Here is an 18,354-nt window from a genome sequence, read left to right on the forward strand (position 1 = left end):
AATTACCTACAGGACTGAAGGTTTGCCATGTTCAAAGACCAAGCACTAGAGAAGGTTTTAGAAGAGTCTTTGTCTGTTCTCGGCCTCTATACCAGGATTAAGACAACAGTAGCATTTGGAATAGGGAAAGATTTCTAGCAGGATACACTATGGGACACTATTTTTCTTTATTCCTTGCAAGTCCTCCAAGCAAAGGGTGATGGACAGCTCAGGAAGAGCATGCATTTTAGTATCCTTGGCCACCTGGGGGTAAGGTACATCAGGACTGGGGTTTTGAAGACTAACTGTATGTGTCTATAGCTTATAAGGGTGGAGAACATTGTTTCTATGTAGATGATTGTTTCTATGTAGAAGATTGTTTTCTATGTAGATGCTGGAATAACAATCAGGTCAGCATTAGGTATTTAAGATTAGATTTTCCAAGTCAGTATTTTCAGATCTGAAGAATATGGCAGCATCTGCCCATGCTTCTTTGTTCCCAGCACTAGAAGATTCTGGCTCCAAACCGTTTTTTTGCCTCATGGAAAAGGAAATGATCCGGTTGTAAAGTTAATATATCAGTTCCTCATTTTTTATACCCAGAACTATTCCTGATTATAACCTGCCAAATTAATCACAGCCACAAAACTAAACATTTCTAGTTTCGGTTGCATTTTTAACCGTAATAACAGCAGAAATTATATTTACTCATTCAGACTTGCTGTCATGAGTCCACGAGCTAACACAGGAATTTGAAGCAGGTAACCGTAAGCCATTACTTTTCAGTTTCTGATGTCATCAGCACTGAGGCTAACATATGTTATCTCTTCATTGTACCACAGACTAAAGATTCGTGGTTAATTCAGGTTAAGATATTGGTTTTCAGGTTAGGTTAAAAGTTACGGTTAGGGTTCAGGCTACTTTCAAGACAGCAAGGACTAAAGAGATAATTTCATTGTTGGGTACTGCATGACCTGTAGGACTAGAAGCTAGACTATCAGAGACAAATGGCTTGTGATTAATTCTCTTGCTGTTAGGGGTCTCTGGACTATTAACCTTAATTTTAAGGTTAGGGTTCAGAAGATCTGGGTCATCAGAGCTAGATTTATTACTGGATTCTGCAAAGCCCAGAGGGCTAGACTGATGGCTTGAACAGGAATGAGCAAATGATTTGTGGTTTAGGGCAGTTAGGGATGACTAGGCCATGGGAATAATGTAGCAAACGGTTCGCACAGATGCCAATTTTGGACTTAGCAAAGATTTAGACTGGTAGCGAGCAAACAATAAGTTAAAGTGCCTTTAACATTTAATAGACCTACCACCAAAAAAGGTATCTGTGAATATATTAGATTAACAAATTTACCAAGCTTACTTCCAATCAGCTGGAAACACAACACTGTTAAGCAGGGGATATAAGACTGGATTAATTTATCAGTTCACTAATTCTTGTTTAGTGCAAATTTCAGTGCAAAACACATCAATATACAAAAAAATGTATTAAAGTGCAATGTTTGGTGTCACTGACAGGCAAACCTACTAAGAGCAAGTCAGCACAAATCATGCCACTAATCGGAATTATTTTCTACAGTATGAGACAGGAACAAGAATAATCTGTTCAGTATTCTCCAGTACATGAAACCACATTTCAAGAAGACACTTACAAGACATGCTGAAACCAGAAATTACTTGCTGTATGCAGCTCAAAATCTAGCCATGACAGAGTCACTAACAGTAGGTCTACAAATGACAGTAACCATTACACCCAAAAACCAGCACAAACTAAACCAGCGGTCTACTAATCAAGAGAAAGCCTTCAAAGCAAGGTGAAGGGTGCTACATAGCAGAATGTGGAGAAGACCTCCACCCCTCAGGAAGGTGGGGAGGTACTACCAAAAACAAAAACTGCTTTGGGCAAAAGTGCTCAGTGTTCCTGATGTCAGCAGTGGCTTGCAGTACTTGACCTATTGCCCATCACCTGACTTTGCCATCATGTTTGGCATTTGTCATTTTTTCTCAATATTATTGACACAAATCTAGCTATCCAAGTTTTCTGATAAGAACTAAACCTGTCACTATCTAGATGGACTCAGAAGCGCCAAGTTCACCGCAGTACTGTTGCAGTAGCCAAAGGTAACAGGAACAGCCTATCCAGTTAATCAGGTGATAACAATCACAAACAATTCCCAAGCAAGTACTAAGAGTATAATGTATCCGAATACAGACGAGATGAAGCCAGACATCTTTTGATCTTTGGGTCAGATCTGAGAAGGAGAGAGACATATGCGATGCCTAGGTCAGGAGAAAAAAGGGGAAATCCTCTGATTTACATGCATGGCCCTTTTGTTTTCTGGGTTTGACTTCTTCCTAGCTTTGCCTTAGAAAATTAAGACATGATGCATGATGCCACACAGGGGTGGTCCCATATGGACTTGGGAGAGGTAAGAGTATCCTAAAATGACTCTATCTGTGGGACAGAGAAGGCAGCTGCTCTCAGATGGGGGTATCTCACTTGTGTGGTCGCAAGACAATTGCAAGGAAGAGGAGGGAAGGAGGCAACTTTGTCTTTCCTTTTCCTGCTTCGTGGAAGCTTTCTCCCCTTCTCTGACAGACATTTGAAACATAGAGAAACAGGTAGGAAAGGATGATGGACCAGGACCTGACAAGCAAAGGCTGGGAATGGGGGGGAGAAGTAGATTAGACAGGCTCTGAACTGCTAGCTTCTGAAGTTGTAAGGCTCGCTGTTAGGAAGAGATTTATTTTTTAGAGCTCTGTTTATTATATTTGGAAGGGGGGGGGCACTTGAGATGGGGTGAAAGGGTCTGCAGAAGACCAGAGAGTATGTATGCACACAGGGAAAGGGACTGAAAAGGAAAATGGAGTGGCAGAAAGAAGTAAGGGAGGAACGGGGACAATGTTAAGCACCTCAAAGAAGTCTGCAGATCTGGAAGCTCAGAGCACTGCTTCAAGCACCAGACAGAGCCACACTGAAGGCTCAAAATCAAAACAACCTGACTGAGCTCCTGGGAATTCAAAGGTGCTATCAGTTCACATCTCAGTACAGCCGGGTATGAAATCCCAGTACACACTGCCACAGGAGGAAACGACTGACCACTACACCCAACCAGTCAGTAAATCTGGTAAATATTATAGAGCAGGATACCAAGGCTAATAGAAGTTAGGGACTGCTTTCCATCTAAAGAATGATTAAATAGACTAAGACTCTTCAGCCTAAGAAACAACATGATAGATGTCGGTGGAATCACAAGTGGTATAAGCGTGGTAAATAGGAAACAACTGCACACTATTTCTTCTGGTATACAAGCCAGAGGGCATCAAATGAAAAGCAGGAAGCATTTTTCAATCAAATAAAAAGGTAGCTTTTCCCTTCCTTAACTCACAGTAAAGCCAGCTAACCCCTTGCCAAAGGATGTGTGGGATACCACAAGTTAACTTGCATTTAAAAATTCATGAACGAATTCACAGAAGAAAAATCCATCATAGCTATTATAAACAAAGGCCCCATCTCTGGCTCAGGAATTACCCAAGCCACAAATTCCTGGAGCCTGAAGAGTATTTTGAGGAAGTCTCACTACATTTGCCTCCTTCCCGCAGCCTTCTTCTATCATCTAGCCCTGACCATCCTCAGAAATGAGACACTGGGTTAGGGACGAACCTTCAAGCTTAACCCAGCCCACTACTGTGGGCAAACGAAAGACAGAGGTAGAGAAAACCAGGAGTATTCCTATGGAATAAGTGCAGAAAGTCCATGTGTCATGATAAATGGAACCAAGCCCCGAATTTGGAAACACTGAGCTTCAGCCATCACTGGAAATAAGATACGCCAGTCACGCAAACAACCATGAAAGCACTACCGAACAACAAAGGGAAGCCAGATAGGGTGGAGGCAGGTCCTTCACTAGCAGCAATAATTCAACCACATAGTGGGAGTTTCATTTCAAACCAATATAGTTGAACATCTGTGAGACTTATGAGGCTGTAATGGGCTGGCAAGACAGGATTCCTTGTCTCTTCTGTGACTTATGTGCTTGTAATGTCTGGCCTTAGAAAATCAGCAAGTACTGGCACAAAGGACATGGCAACAACAAATATATTTAAAAGGGAACATGTAGCAATCCACATGGAGCTTGAAGGAAGGAATCCAGGCAGCTGCCGGTCAGAGGGAGAGAAAGCAGCAAGGAGAGTCAGTATGCACTAAAGGGATGCTAGCTGCAGCTGAGGTACAGCATTTTTGCTCATCTCTCTTCTACTAGAAGCTTTTCAGTAGCCTTCTGAAACTCACAAAGCTCACCCCAGTTCATAGGCTGATGTGTAATGCATATCTGTGCAATCTTTTGCCCTTAATTTTCTTTAAATTAGAGAACTCTTCCTGAAATCCAGTATTGACTATTCCCCTTGTCACTGCCCCCATACCTTCAAACCAGCTTTACCTCTCCACATGTGTTTATAGAGATTAACAATTTCGTGCCTCAGTCTCTTTTTATCTACTAGACAAAGCAGGCAAAGCTGGTTTTATGCTATCCCATAAGATAGACACAGGTTCTAGTCTATATTCATCACTTTTCACCATACAGGGCCAGAGCTGTACGTAGATCTCACTTTTGCCTTGTAAAATAGTATTAATTCTTCCCTATCTTTACTGAAGTTATCTTTGACAAAGTTTAAAGGTTTCATTTGCTACTTTCTGGGCTCCTTCAAATGACATGAACATTTGTTGTCAAAATGTAACCCAAACCCCTAGGCCTTTCCCCTCCTCATGCATAGGAAAATCAATCAGCTCTCATCCTAGAACAGAAACTTCTGGCTTTAGCTCTTTATGTGCATGACCTCACAAACAGTCCAGTCCTCAGTGTCATACATGTCAATTCTCTGTATGTGATATTTGGATCTCTCTTCCTATCCTGAAGTTTTATTAGCATACAGTTTTAATTCTGAGCCAGCAACATTAATGAAAATATTTGAGTCATTAAGGAAAAAAAACATTTCTGCAAACATCTGCTTGTGTTCTTTTGCCAGTTGTCCTTCACCTATGAGTACCAGCCACTTTTATACATCTTGAAGCTTTAGTGTTAAACCCTGCCTGTTGCCTCATAACTTATTACCCATACATAATCTACAAGAATTTTTCAGTGAAGTACACATAGACAAAATCCACACAATATCAAGCGTGAATATCAGGCTGTCCTGGCATGACAGTTGGATACACCTCAGATGCAATTTAGTTATTTTTCCCCACCATTTCTAATTTTCCTTACCTCTAAAATATAATCTAAAATGCTGCATATTAGGGAAGTGAGCCTAGAAGGCAAGTAAATTCCCCAAATCAGACTTCCTCCCTTTCAGCAGCACTAAACTTGTGCTTTCAATTTACTAGAAATACTAAATATAATTTCATAATAATGTGTCATTTACCTTTGTTAGCTACCTGGCAACAGCACTTTTACGGATTTACTAAATTACTTTACCTTTGACCGGCAATTTCATGTGCCAGTTCTTTCAGTATTCGGAAGTGGAAGTTATCCACTCACCTTACTTGATCACAGTAAGCGCTTTGAATTTTGCTTCACCTCATTTTGGTTTCTCCAGATCCTCATTCCTGTTTGTCATCCTGCCCACCATCAGGCAGGAAAACTTATTTGAAAACTGAGGTAAAGTATTTACTCACTTTTTTGGGTTATATTTTGAGAATCAAATCCCTGCCACATCCTTCGTTCATGTAGCATTTCAAATTTCATCTCCTTTCTTCTCTTGTTCTCTTTTTATTTCTATAACCAAAGAACTTCTTGCTGCTTGCTTTAATTTTCTTTTCAAGGTTCAACTCATTCTGATTCCTGGCAGTTCTTACTTTCTGTATATTTCCTGACATCCAAGACATAGCTTTCTTTGTGGGTCAACCCTTTTTTCCATCACTTAAAAACTCCCTGCTTACTCTTAATAGCTCTTTTGAGATAGCTATTCAGCCAGTTAGGGCTGGGACCCTTTTGGTAAATCTTTTCCACCCACCTTGTTGGGATCCAGATTACAGATAGTTTTGTACATTTGACTTGAGAAATTCCAAACTTCCTCCACATTCAAATCCCTGTATTTTTCATGCCAGTTGACTTCATGAACCAGTTCCCTTAAAACTTATCATATGGATATTTCAGAGTATATAGTGTTACATAGTCCTTTATGTGTTTAAAACACAAGTACCACTAACTTCAGTTGCAGCTGTGAATGCTCAGCACTTCTGCAAACCAGACCCTAGAGTCTCCTGTTCAGGACCCCAGAAATGAGGAACACACAATTAGTGACCACCTGTGGAAAAGTGTGATGCCTGGCAAGGCACAGGGACTGAATGGTAAAGGGAAAGGGAGAGAATCCAACTATGTGAGCCAGTATTCAACTATCGCAGCCGTATGACCTGTTCTTTTTCTTCCTACAGCTGCCTTGTTCCATCACCAAACATCTCACAGGTTTTTGTCACAAATGAAGAAAGAGTACTAAAGACAATACCTTGCCCCAGGACTCATTCTTGATTTACTTCCAAGGCAGGTCAGTGAGTAAATGGCCTATGGAGAAAAAATACCCCAAAACCAAACAAAAAACCCTCAGTATACCTGCAATTAAAGATGGTATCAGAAAGCAAATCTATGGGGTAGGGCAGGGAAATGTAATCATGATATCAAAGTTCAGAGTACTTTGGAAATTTTAAAACTTCCAGGTGCTTAAACGAAACTTTAATAGTACTCCCAAAATGTATTTTTCTGTGCAATTTGGCTTGGTTTTTTATGTTTTTTGAAAGCAAAGTGAAAAAACAGAAGTTCCATTGTGTAACTACTTGTAAGCACTGCACTGTCAACCATATGAATTTTCCACACAGGTCTAAGTAATTTAATTCAATGGAGTAGCTTATAGCAATAGGTGGTTGACCTCTTTATTGGCAACACCGAAGCTGGGATGACACACACTCTGCTAGCATTTAAACAGACTTTTGCTGACAGCAGAGAAACTCTGAGAGGACCTAAACATCGGATGCATTATTCCATGTTCCTCAGCTATTTGTCTATCCCCTGTCAGCACTGCCCCTCCTGTCTCACCTTCTCTGACACAGCTTTGCCTTCAATCTCCTCCTTGCTGCTGCCTCAGGATCCAAGTTTCATCTTTCTCATGAGACTCCACCCGCTGCTCCCAGCATGTCTCTCCCCTTGCTTAACAAATCTGAGTCCTCTAGATGCTTATGCACAGTCCCTTTTCTTCTCCCAGCTCTAGTCTTATTGTCCGGACAGCCTCAATTCCCATTTTACATTGTAGTTCCTCATGTATTCATTCTTGCCACTCTATGACAACATTCCCTGACCATCTACCCTTCCTTGCACATCTCCCTTTCACATGTTCCAACACATAGGCTATACAGTCTGTACCTACCTTCTCATCAGCTGTTTGCTTTTGAATCTTTACCCACCCAGTTAGTTCCAGTTTTTCCCTGCTTCCCGATCTAGGCTCCTCTTTAGCACACCTCTTCCTTCCCCCTGCCCAGTTATGTTCTAATCGTGCTTTCATTTCCCAGCCAGCACTAGCGTTCTTCTCATCCGCTATCAATTCCCTTCTTTCTCCTGGTGGTTCCTGCTCTCTCCTCATTCCTCCACCTGACACACTGTCCCCTTTCCCAGACAGTTTGAGATTTTCTTCTCAATCTCATGAACATGTTGTGGTGGTGATTATGACAGATCAATGGATATATTCAGGATCAAAACATTTCTTTTAATCAAATGTAGATGTTTTCTTTCATGCTCAGTATATGTCCTAATCTACAGACAATATTCTGATACTTGGCGGTAGATGTATGTGCATCGAACCCTCTACTTCCCTCTAAAGTATATTTTCCCATCCTTTCTCCCCCCTTTCACTAAGATGGAAACAGCTCAGTCACACAGGAAAAAAATTAACTTCTCTTACGTGACTCATTACAGTGAAATAAACTTGAACAGAACATCAAGAACAGAAAGTTGGACATCTTCTGAGTATATAGATAAACTAAGGTATTGGGAGAGAAAGAGAGGAAAATATTTTGCATGGACAGTTTACAAACCCACAGCACTCTTAGAAGTGACTCCTGCTGCATGGATATAGCTGAACTGAAGGACACCTGGTTTCTTTGATAACTTGGTGTTTCAAATCAAATAAGCCATCTCATGCCAGTTTCTAACACTTTTAAAGGTATGTTTTTACACGGGATGCCTTGCAAGTGCTGTCACAATAACTAGGGTGAGAGGTGATAGACTGCAGCATTACTCAGTCTCATTCGTATTTGCCAGCCAGAATTTGCTTCAACAGTGCCACAACCAATATTGGATTTAGTGCCTCTCCTAACTTAAGAGTTTCCCTTCATATCCAGTCTGCCTATTTTGGCTTCCCATGTAGTATGCATCTAAATATGCACTGTGCTGCCAGGTAACAAACCTACTGACTGTAAGCTCTGCATACTGCGAAACGACACTATCCCAGCAAAATGCTGCTTCTGCAGGATCCTGCCATGTCCTAATGAAGACAGTCTGCCAGAGAACAAAGATTAGCCATGTCTGAGGCTTCAATGGGTCAATTCAATCAAACAAATTCAAAGGCATCTTGGGTGGGTAATCCTGGAACAGACTGTTACTATCACTAATGTAAGCCACACAGCAATATTTCACTGCCAAGGCTTTCATCTGGTGATAAACAATGTCTCAGGAATACAACACCAGGAGAGACAAAACACAAAAGCAAAAGTATCTCCATCATGCATACACTCCCCTACTGCTCCCCCCCCCCCCCCCCCCCGCCACCTCATACCGAATGCTGTAATGCTGAGAGTTGTTTCAGAGCAGTCAAACTGAAGGCAAGGGGAGTTTTCTAATCAGCTTATTTAGAAGCATTCAGAAGTTAAAATTGTCATTCTGTTCTGGATATATAACTAACAAAGCAGTAACTTAAAACCCTGAGCTCTGAGTACCCTTGGATGGAGACCAAGAAGCCTGAACACTATATCCATGCATCTCTGATTAGCTAGTTCCATGCATGTACTGAGAATAAGGCATGTTTCAAAATCATTTGAAATGGCTCTTTCAGTGCTGTGCTCAAACATAGGTTAACCACCTGAGAGGTAAAGAGCGCCAGACCCTGCTACAAATTTTGTTCAGAAGCAGTGGCTAAGGGGAGGCTGGGTTTGTCTGGCTGACTTAGCCAAAGACCTGGGAAATGCATCAGAAGGAACCATCTTCAACCTGGTTTTCAAACGTGCCTCCACCCATTAGAAATGAGGTTAATCAAAGTAGGGCCAAAGTTTGTTTGCAAGGTTTGTGAACCTTAACAAACCATTTCCTCAACAGACCATCCTGGTCTGAATTTTGAGTTCATAATGAAAACTGAAACCTGGCCGGTGTTTGGTGGTTTGGGATTTGACAAGAGAGTATTTCACATGGTCCTAGTTATTGGCTAAGGAAATACAGTGTGGCTGTGGCTACAAAAGAGGACTAAATCCCTGAAAACTGGATTGGTAAAATAGCAGTGTTATTAGAAAAAGTGTAATGTGCAATGGCAGCCTAAGTATTTTTGTAGTGTTTTTGCAAAAAAGCCTGCGCTTAGGATGGATTTGGCACTGTTTCAACTGCACTATCCTTTAATTGTCTAGCCCACAGCTTTCACCACAACTACCTGAAGATCTGGCTTCTGGCTGAATGGAAAGATCTTCCAAGAGTCCAGGGTAACTGCGGAAGAACAGTCAGTACTCTTTGGAAAGACACATAAATCTCTGTTGGGTCTGCTAAGGCTTTAGGAAGGAAGTGGACCTTTGACACAATGGCTCATATGCTTCTCTTACAGCCAGCCCTAATACAACGTTTGTAAATGGTGTTCATGAACTGAAGCCCAGCTTTTATCCACAAAGAGTAACAGACAGGCAAAAAGTGCATCAATCCTTATGTCTGACATGATGCATGACTCCTAAACAAATGAAATGTGAATTTCTCAGTGTGCATAATAAACCTTGTACATGGCATAACAGTGGGGATCATCCTGTGAAAGGGGGCTGCGAATACTGTGGACTCCACACTTTTCCAGCTGTTTAGATTCAGGCTGCTAGTTTTGACAGAGAAAAATAAAGAGAGTATTTCAGACTCTAATAACTGCTATGTGCTATTCTGACTCCAACTTTATAAGGTACATTGAAATCTATTGTCCTTCTTCTCTACCCTTAGTTTAGGAAGTATACTGAAATATCAGTCAAAGGGCTGACAAAACCAATTTGACCACAGCCAGCAAATGAAGGAGACTGACTATAAGCCAGACTGGCTAGTGTAAATTGGAGTTGCTCTGTGGCCTTCACTGAGGTTAGGGACAATCGGGTGATGATTTGCTTTTATATCCCTATGCTGATGCATATGTATGGAGTCTGATGTGTAATTCCCAAATAAGAACGGGATATAAGTGTGTAAATCTTTATGCATTATGAGGAAATATATCCCATGAAAAAATCAGACTTCTATTTTGTGCTTGTGCCATGAAACTTTAAAAGAAGTGCAAATTTTAGCTGGGAGGGAACTTTTATGACCTAGTTATAAATCCCTACAAGGAGTGGTCTGCAACTGAAACACTGACAAACTCTCAAGATGAACGGTGCAAGTGGGTGCGCCAGTAACATCCCCTCCGAAATCTACTCTAGTGCAGTCAGTGTGTTTCATGCCAGCATTCAGAGTCCACAATGAAATAACCAGTACAAAGTGAGGAAAACAGTCATTTCTGAATTACTGTCCCTCTTCAGAAAATAACCACAAACCCATGGCAATTTAGTTACTAGAATGTTGTGGTTCATATGTTCTAACAAGAGACAGTCAAAGAGAAAGCAACATATTCCCTCTTGTATATGTAAAGAGGCGAAGTGAAGGACTAAGAAATTGGTTACAACAGTACTGGTGTGACAAAGAGAAAGCATTCTGTGTTGTGCTTAGAGACAATTAAATGTTTTTTAGATTCTTCTTTGCCTATTTCATAAGACTGTCTCATCATTTTTTTCCCCCCTCTAGGTCTGTTTTATTGCTACTTAAATCATATTTCTGTTTTTTAATTACCTTTTCATTTTTATTATAGACATGAAGCTTAATGAATCTAACAAAACCAAGCTTTTAAAAAACCTCACTGTTGACAACTTTATCATATCAAGGTGCCTACATCAATGAATCAGCCTTTTTCTTTACAGTTTGTCTCCCGTGCCCTTTCCTGGCCAAACTGCTCTTAAGACAGAATGACATTTGTGTTTTACAACCCCGCTGATGGAATTAATGACTATACTTATTAATTAGGATTATTGGAATTTCCCGTCTTCCTGTTTCATAGTAGCACTCCACCTCAGCTTGCCAATCATAATTACAACTACTGACTCTATCACTTTTTGCTTTTCTAAATGAAATAAAATGTTTGGCTTGGCCCTGTGCCAAGAATGGGGTCATTCCCAAACTTGTAATAACATATCCTTAGCTGATGTTTCTTAGTAACATGTGTAAATAGGAAAAAACAGTTGCACTGCGGGGGTTTAGCTTGGCCACATGTGACTACAGTTAAAGAACATGGGAAGAAAATCAGTGGTCTTTCCATGATAGCTGTCCAGTTCAACGACGAGCAGGCTGCACAGAGACAGAAGTACAGACATAGGCAACGTTAACCACATTCTTTGCTCAGCAGCAAGCTGGCGCAGCACATCCCTTCTTTGCTATGGGCCAGCCATACAACCTCTGCCTGGAGCTGAGCCTCAAGGATGAGTCCAGCAAAACCACAATGCAGCCTACCACAGTATTCCTTCTAATATCTTCTATTTACCTCTGGCAACACTAAAATTCTATTACAGTTAAAAACACATCTTGGGATTAAGGACATATGTGGTTTCTTGGTGGCACCCTCTAGGTAAAAGAATGTTCAATGTCACTGAGACATGGGCTAAAGATGTGAAGCTTTGGCCGGGGTTTGGATCTTGGATAAATAAAGATGTTTGAGATCAAAGGCTTTGCTCTGACCATGACAAAACTGGGCTGCCATTCAGCTTGGCTTAAACTTTGACACTCCTAGCAACTAAAGTTCAAGAATTTGTGAACTGAGCAGATTCGAATTCACAGAACAAATCTGCCTCATGCTTTGCTTGGAAATCTCAAACAGAGATTTGATATGGAAATGAAACATAAAGCAGTAAATACATCGAACATGTGAAGATACCCCAAAATTATTTTTCCTTACAGAGGCCCCAGTGATTTTCATTATTCAGATTTCTAGTGGTTGTTCCAGATTAAGTGGGTTTAATGTAGGCATTCTACAGTGGAAACAGTTGCAGGCTGAACATTGCTATTAGGACAAAAAGAAGGAAATTACTGTCAGTGCAAAATATTTAATCTATCAGATACCCCTAATACTCTGTATAGCAACATACTATTGTGCTATACTCTGTAGAGTTCCTCCCTGTAGATGGACTGCCCAGTTCTACACTGGGCATACAGAATCTTTCCTGCTGATGATTCTCTTCCTTCAGGATCGGCTATGGCTCCTCAGCCTCACGGAGCCTGTCTGAAACGTGTAACCTGGGAAAGCTGGAGGCCATATACTGTAGCTTCCCCCTTTAAAGGCTAGGTGCCGGTGCAGAGGTACGAATACAGCGTTTGGAAGCCACTGTGATCCGTCTGAGATGGAATTTGTCAAAGTAGAAAATAACAGGTTGGTAAGGGAAGAAAAAAAACAACAAACCAAAACTGCAAGCTAAAGATGTTTAAAAAGAGTCTTATCTGAGGGTTTCCCCCCCTTGTCCTTCCGTTATTGTGATTTCTCCATTTGCAACAGCAAAGAAAATGTTTCTTGCCTTGCTGCTGTGCATAGGGATGATATCCCTGGTCTACATTTAAACAGAGGGACACCATACACTTTTCTTCATGACGAACTTCTCCTTGACTCTTACTGACTTGAGTGACTGTCTAAAATGCAACAGGACTGTGATTCCAAGGCCAAATGAGTACACCATGTACTGAGAGGAATCCTTCGTGTGTGGTTTGGTGGTTATGGCAGGAAACTGGCAGATGTGGCTCCTGGGAATTGACATTTGCTGAGACACTGGTATGTAGCAAAGCAGATTTAAGGCAGGTGGAAAATGAAGCAACAGCAATCAAAAATGATGTGCTTGGATTATCACTCCTACTGTGCAATAGGACACGAAAGCACGACCTCTCAACTGATCCTGGAAGAAGTAGTGAACATTTTGTTTTTCACATAAGCCCAGCAGAACTTTTAACATAACTTGTATAGAAGCAGGTGTCCCCTCTATATTTCACATACTATAAAGTTTCCCATATGCAAAACTGGAAAAGTAAGTCCAGATCTTGGCGCAGGCTGTGGTCACAAAAACGGTTTAGCAGGATATCCAACTATTTCCCTGTTGTGGATGTACCAATGGGAGTTAGCTGGAGATCCATTTCAGTCAAGGCAAGCTAGGGTAAGCACACGGCCAATCTCATTTTCATGCGAGGTTGATCTGAGTAGAACAGGTCTATAACCACCACTGCCAAAGACTCTCAAAATCTCTAAAAGTTTTAACATTCTCTCTCCACTCCTATTCTTTCTCTTAGTCTTCCATATGTCAGATCCAAACTTTCTTTTGCTACATTACGGACTCCATATTCATTCTAGTAAAATCGAGATGCCATGCAAGACTATCCAGTGCACTATCACAACATAAGAGACAGTGGGAATAAATCCCAAAAGCTCACTGGGTTAAAAGCAATAACAACAGCTGGAATTAATCTGAGTTTCCCATATTCAGTGGATGCCTCTGAAGATGATGTATAATACATGGTGTGAACACTGTAACTATAGGTACCATGATACTAGAATGGGAATTGCTATGCTATTAAATCAATGACAGAAGTTTCAGAGTGAGTTAATAAGAGTTCGCAGCATAAGCTGCAGATTCCCAGAAGCTAGGCAGAATATCTTTAAGCTGACTGCTTATTCCCTAAATACATATGATGTATTTAAGGGATACATGTGCTGAGACACAGCACTCCTGACTTTTTTGAGGGGGCAGATATTTTAATCCTTCAAAGCTGGAGCTACCAATCTAGTAAAAGCCCACTTCAGCTGGAAAGAACTAAAGCAGGAAAATATGAATAATTTACCATGACAGTTTATATACACAGAGAAGGCTCCTCACATGTGTATAATGACACCTCTACATGTGATGGCCCTTCTGGTACATGCACAGCACCTTCACAAAATAAAAGGGTAAAGACTGCATGAGTGAGGTTGCTACACACATAAGAGGTAATCTCAGAAACTATGTCACATGTCTGCCACTTTCATTTGCCACCATGGCCACTGTGGTATGGCTGGCTCATCTTACTGCCTTAAAACATGGAATTCAAACATGATTTTAAGGGAACTGTGTAACTATATTACAAGGAGATATTCAGTGTTTAGATAGCTGCTTGGCACTTCACACAGACATCTCTAAACAGACAGTAATAAAATAAAGGCTCATATGTAGAATACAGAATGAACCAATGATGTTTTCTCTGACTGCTGTGAAAAGCTGATTTAACCTTGACCAGAGCTGCTGGAAGAGTGCCTGTGTGAAATTAAAGCAGCAGAGATCAGGGCAAAATCCTCAGCTGGTAAAACTGTCAGAGCTGCACTGAGGTAAATGGTGTTAAATCCCCACTATCAAATGGGACAGTCCATGTTACATCACTCAAAAAATACTTTCAAGTATGAAAAGCCAGCTAGCAAACTCAACAAGAACAAATGGCTTACAGAGCAGGAAAAGCTCCTATTCATTAAACAAGGGTCAAGCATATGGGCCAGTAAACTTCCCTTCTTTTGATCAATTATGCTTTAAAAATCAAATTAAAACCATTCTTACGGGTATGTCATACAGTTAAAGCCACAAGAATGTCCCACGGTTGGGCAACAGTAAGGCAGTAAATCAGATTTTTTTGCAGGCCTAGAGAATGCAGGCAGACAATAACAAAACAGACACTGGCAGCAGAGCTGCATCCTTTGAACCGGACACTGTAACAGATATATACTGTGTTTTGGAAAAGCAGCACAACAGCACAATGCTGAGAGCAAACAGAAAGCTAGAATGAAAAAAAAAAAAAAAGGAAAAGGCAAGCAACCAACCAACATCAACAACAACAATAAAAATATCGAACGAAACAAGAATTCTGGCTTTTTTCCACTTTCAGTCACAAAAAACCACGAGGAAGTTGAGATACGAGGACATTGCAACTGCTTTCAAACAGGTCATTCTGCTACGTGAGGTCAACAATACTGCTGCCACTGACTTCAGCTGAATCAGGTTTTGGCGCACTGGTTTTAATTTATCACATTACTGAAGTTGCACTCTGATATAAATCCACACCAGAGCAAAACTGGAATAATGCTGTAGTTAATCAGACCAAATGAAACAATGGTCCTCTAGGTCAGAAATACAGCTGTATCTCTGATGTTAGGATTAATATTCACTCAGCTTTGAAAAGAGTTGAAAAGATTCTGGGTATGGATGTCATAGATCAGATACAGAGAGGTTAACCAGCACAATCCTTGGATCCATGTGATCTGAACAAAAGTGCCACGCAGAGGCATGAATCAAGAATTCTAATGATCCATCTGCCAAAAGAAATTCCATTGGCTAAACACTAATATAAAAAATCAGTTTGATAATGTGGATGAAGCCTAACACCAAAAATATTTGCAGATTCATAAACCTCTTCTTGCAGACCAGGCGATAACAGAGCAATACTTGTTGCACTTACTGCAGAGGAGGAACATACATGTGCCATCTGCCCAGCGTCAAACAGAACATTCGTATATACCGATTGACCTGCTGCAGATGCATTTTAAAAACTCATTGATGAACTTCCTGCAGGAAAAAAAATTATCTAAATTCCAGGAAATTGTAAGGCATTTAAAATAAAGTCTGCTGAGTTAAGTCAATATTAATCTTTCCCTAAGTCACTTTCAAAAATCAGTACCAGAGATCCCTGAGGAATTAAGGAAGTGATGGATTTATAATGGCTGACGATTTAGTTTACAAAAGAGGTTTGATCACATTGAAAGACAATTTCTTTGTATAATAGAGAGACATACGCTAAACTTAAATAGACACCACCTACCCGGGAATCAAACCCAAGGAGAAAGAGTTGATTTACAGCGGCAATTCTTTTTACTAGTTCAGGCATCTCCTTGTTTCAGCACACTCCATAGCATGCCCATAGCTCATTCCTCTAACAGTATGCTGACTCCAGCCTCAACAGCCGCTGCTGGGGTATTTTCTCCCACAGCCACAGTTGCCAGTTCTCTGTTCCCTGGCCTGTGTTCACATCCTGGCATGTGAATGAGGTCACTCATGCAATCCATGCCTGAAATGCTCACGAGTCATTGACTGGTACTCTTTGCCCTGCAACACGTAGTGCTCTCTGGTATGATTAGGAGAAGTGCTGAAACAAATACACCACTTCAAGAATGATAGCAATTCTTACCAACCTATGTGGGTGACTTCAGCTGAGGTAAGTTATGCAGCAGTGTTCTGCGCCTTACTGAAGATATTCCTGTAAGAAGGACAGAGATACATAAACATTTTAGTCACAAAGAATTCTGTTCATTTATTTTAAAAGTATTATTTTTTGACCAAGCTACTTTCCTGTTTATGTACCTATCAAAGGAACACGTACTTAGGGCAAGAAGGGCAGTGATTTATTTACACAAAAATCTCCCAACAACACCACAGCCACCGTTTCCTCCTAAATCGAATACGAATACTATGTCTGTAGTGATACAGAGAATTTTGGCAAGCTGTTTCAAGTTTTATTGATGGAGCATAATACTTTACTTATATAAATTAACAGCTTGCTAACTGAAAATGTATTTTGCAAACTTTTTTTGCCTTTAGCTGCAACTAGAACACAGATAAGGAAGACAATAAGATTTCAGGACAGTTCATATGCTTAGTAAGGCAACAAATCAATCTACACCAACTAAAAAATAAAGTACATTCCTTTTCATTCCACAGAGTCAGAAAACTATCACAGAGAGATATTTCTCCCCTCTAGCTTTGCATTAACTGAAATCCACTGTTTTATAAGGGCAGAATAGCAAAGAGCATTTAAATCCCCACATTTTCAGCGTTTAGGAAGAAAAAAATGAACAGAACCTTACAGTGACAGAAAGAAAAATATGCTGATTTCAGCAGTTCAGAGAAGCCAGTGTATCACAGGTACTGAAAACAGCTGGCAAAGACAAGTTTTGTTAGAGCATGGGATATATGCTTAGATAAAAGACACGATAGTTCCAAAGAACACAAATGAAAAAACACCCTGATTCAAGTTCATGAAATGACATACTATGGGAAAAGCAAGAGAGAATTTGACCTAAAAACCTATTTCTTAGACTATGATTCCTAGTCTAAAATTCAAAGAGAAGCCAAAACCAATAAACAATTAGTACAGTGTCGATGTTTATACATATCAAATCATGATGTGCAAGGCAAAGAGTATCAGCAGTTCAAGTTATTGAGTGAACACCCTGTGAGGTATATCAGTTGCTCAAAACATTCACAGGGCAACGAGACGGCTGAGAATGTCCTTAGCAGCTTCACTCCCTCAAACATAGCACAAGGCCAGCAAAGACATGTGACTGGATCCAACTGGATCTTCACAGTGCACCACCAAACAGAACTGGCTTCTTCAGCATTGATGCCACTGAATGAATATGGGTCTTGCTGTTCAGAAGGAAGACGTTCATCCCTATTTTTGCAGACACATCATGCAACACTGAGCTTTGCTGAGATCTAGATTTGCTGTTATAAAACAGGTAATAACAGCTCTGACGGGTAAGAGGGTGTGAGAAGGGCACCATGGACACATTTGTGTTCTCATGCCCATACCTGTCTCTCACACCCTGCTGAGTCTCAAGAGATGCTGGCAACTGTCAAGAGACTAGGGTTTTACTAGCAATGGAGGAAACAGCTCATACAAATAAGTCCCTTTCACATCTTTACCAAAGAGAGAGAAATGCTGAGATCAGAACCCTCACTGCCATTTATTTCAGTAAGTTTTGATTTAAATTCTCCGCTCTCCACGCAGAAGTGGCAAAATGCCAGGAGGATCGGGCTCGCTCACTGTGATGTAGCTCTTTTTAGGGCTTTTCCAGGTAAAATCTGTTCACTCTTCCAAGTTTCTCTTTGATGAAAAATCAGTCTCAGGTGCTGCAATAAGCAACAGCTATGACAGTGAATTAGAAAAAAAAAATATGCAGTGTCAAATATTACACTAATGACTTGCAGTTGTTGCCATTTACTTTCTGTGTCCTGAC

At 40.6% G+C, this 18,354-nt stretch overlaps 1 long non-coding RNA gene across 9 annotated transcripts in view; it reads right to left on the reverse strand.

The window, feature by feature from the left end:
• The window catches only part of LOC136007667 (uncharacterized), a 282,089-nt gene that overhangs the window by 56,633 nt on the left and 207,102 nt on the right, over positions 1–18,354 (reverse strand). For all 9 annotated transcript variants that reach the window (XR_010609798.1, XR_010609801.1, XR_010609803.1 and 6 more), the window contains one exon: positions 16,528–16,592. This is a non-coding gene — a long non-coding RNA (uncharacterized LOC136007667). The remainder of the gene's footprint in view (positions 1–16,527; positions 16,593–18,354) is intronic.

This window comes from Lathamus discolor, chromosome 2 (genome assembly GCF_037157495.1).
Source record: "Lathamus discolor isolate bLatDis1 chromosome 2, bLatDis1.hap1, whole genome shotgun sequence".
NCBI classification, from domain to species: domain Eukaryota; kingdom Metazoa; phylum Chordata; class Aves; order Psittaciformes; family Psittacidae; genus Lathamus; species Lathamus discolor.